This window comes from Carcharodon carcharias, chromosome 19, assembly GCF_017639515.1.
Source record: "Carcharodon carcharias isolate sCarCar2 chromosome 19, sCarCar2.pri, whole genome shotgun sequence".
In the NCBI taxonomy this organism is placed as follows: Eukaryota; Metazoa; Chordata; class Chondrichthyes; order Lamniformes; family Lamnidae; genus Carcharodon; species Carcharodon carcharias.
Window position 1 is genome coordinate 111,641,303 of NC_054485.1, and position 2,589 is coordinate 111,643,891.

Sequence of the window (2,589 nt, forward strand, 5' to 3'; positions counted from 1 at the left end):
CTTCAACAGCACATTCCATACCCACGACCACTACCATCGAGAAGGACAAGAGCAACAGATAGATGGGAACACCGGCACCTGGATGTTCCCCTCCAAGTCACTCACCATGCTGACTTGGAAATATATCGCCGTTCCTTCACTGTCGCTGGGTCAAAATCATGGAATTCCCTTCCTAACAGCACTGTGGGTGTACCGGCACCACATGGACTGCAGTAGTTGAAGAAGGCAGCTCACCGCCACCTTCTCTAGGGCAACTAAGGATAGACAATAAATGCTGGCCCAGCCAGTGAAGCCCACATCCCATGAATAAAAAATAAGTCTTATTACTATTTGTAAATGTTATTACAATCTGATGCACCACCCTCCATCTTTCATTTGCTGAAGCATGATAAAGCCGCCATTTTCTCATTAAAACATTACCCTTAAGGTAATAACATTCTGGAATACATTCTTCCTCTGTTTCTGAGTAAGCTGTTTGACACAACTGTTTTATTTGCGAATCCACTAACTTCTCTGAGTTAAGCACCTTAGCTGCATTGTCCTCTGTACTTTCCTCCTGACAATGTTATCAAACACAGTGCCACCTAATTGGACTGCCACATCTTCTCCCTGCCTTTGAACTCCCTGTTTTTCTTGTTTCAACCTATGAACCTGTGATCTTGTTGTCACACAATCTGTAAACAATCCAGAATGCTCTCTGCAACACTTCTGTTAAAAACACTTCTGTTAAGGCAACAATAAATCTCATAGATTTTAAAAGACCAAGGCAAAGTAACACAATACTGTAAACAGTTGAATTCAAAGTGAGTTTTCTTCACTTCAGTTCATGTAGATAGCAACTTGAGGCTTAGAGACTGCAGGCTTTTCATGCTTGTTAGATCTTAGAATCCTTCCTCTTACACATAACCTCATCTCCTTTATACAGGTTCTCCCTTTTTAATGTAAATCCCATTGTCCCAATATGTCTTTTCAACTCTACTTTTCTAATAATAAAAACCTTTCATTGTACCAATTTTATCAGTAAGCTTTGGGAAAAATAAACACACCATTTGGCTTCTTCTGGCTCAGTGTAACATTTCACCATTTCTTTTGAAATTCAAATTACTCTGGTTTATCTAAAAATGAAAAATTTTCTCTTGCATCTCCCATTCTAAAATTTCAGCCACATATACTTAATTAACATTTCTCTTCTGATACATCAAAGCCTAGAGGCCAACTGTCTTTAATTCAATTAAGTCCCACAGACACACACTATTCCTACCTTACAGTAAAATCCGATAACATTATGAAAATTATTATCTTTTCCTGACAAGTATCGTCCACAGACTTTAATGTAATCAGAGTAACTTTCAACTCCAATGTTACTGTGGGACACTGTGAAGCAGGCTTGTGGGGGGCTGTGTGTATGTGTGCGTGTGTGTGATTAATTTAATTAAACTGAATGCAGTCTGACTGCAAGGTTGAAATCATCAAAGGGTTAGGTGTAAAAGCAGGCATTTTGAAGAGGAGATGAACAGCTAAGATGGGATACCAGTAAATACAACGTGAATAGGAATTTGCATGAGGATAGCAATGAGGAGTTGAGTTTTGTCGCTGTTGAATTTCAAAGAGTAAAAAGGAAATTTTACAACTGGCAAAGATTATAAATGAATAAAGCAAAGTTATTAAGTTTATTTTTCCCGAAAGTCATGGCAAAAACAACACGAAAGATTTTTATATTCTGGGAAAGGTAATAACAATGGGGGCAGGATTTTCAGGTTGTCAGGCGGCGCGGCCAGGAATGTTCTGCCACCCATGATCAGCCCCCAGCCGCGATTTCACACTGGCTGGCCAACTAATGGGCAGCCAGCATGAAAGGCGCACTGAGAACCTCAGCGTTCTTGGGGTGGGGGCAGGAGGAGTGCGAGCGCATAAGTCTGCACATGTACAGGGGAGCATGCACGCACTGAAAGCTCCCTGAAGGCAGGGAACTGCCTCAGGGAGCTGAACAATTTTAAAATCAAAAATAAGGACTTTTAAAATCTGACAAAATGTCCCGACATGGGACTCACTCACAATAACATTAACAGAATAATAACTTTGCTCAATAATTTATATTTATTGTTTATTTAATTGTGGAAACTTCATCCCGCCCATGGATGAGGTTTGCTAAAAAATCAAAAGTCTGTCTTGACTGATTCGCCTGCCTGCCAACCATAAGGTTGGAAAAATAGGATTAAACTAATTGATTAATGACCTTAATAGGCCTCTTCATTATCAGTAGCTGGGATTGCCTGGATGACCCTCAGTGGTCTGGGGTGCAGGCTTCAAACCTGTAGCTGTCTAGCAACAGAGTGGTTCATTTCCACCTTTCAGGCGCCAGCTTGGCCTAAATAGCCAAGTGGTTATGGTACTGGGTTTGTAACCCCCAGATCAAGAGTTCAAATCTCACAATGGCAAACTATGAAACAATGTAACTTCATCTGAAACAGATGGAAACAGGTTTACTCAAAAGAGTATCAGTAGCTGGGCTGCCAACTCTTGCACGCACCTGCCAACCAAAATGTCATGCGAGTGTGCGATGATGTCGGGACGCTCGCCCGACAGTAT

At 41.0% G+C, this 2,589-nt stretch overlaps 1 non-coding gene across 1 annotated transcript; it reads left to right on the forward strand.

Moving 5' to 3' along the window:
- Nucleotides 1-2,271: 2,271 nt before the first annotated feature.
- Nucleotides 2,272-2,358, forward strand: trnastop-uca. Its single transcript has one exon. It is a non-coding gene; the product is annotated as a tRNA-Sec (tRNA).
- The last annotated feature ends 231 nt before the right edge of the window (nt 2,359-2,589 follow it).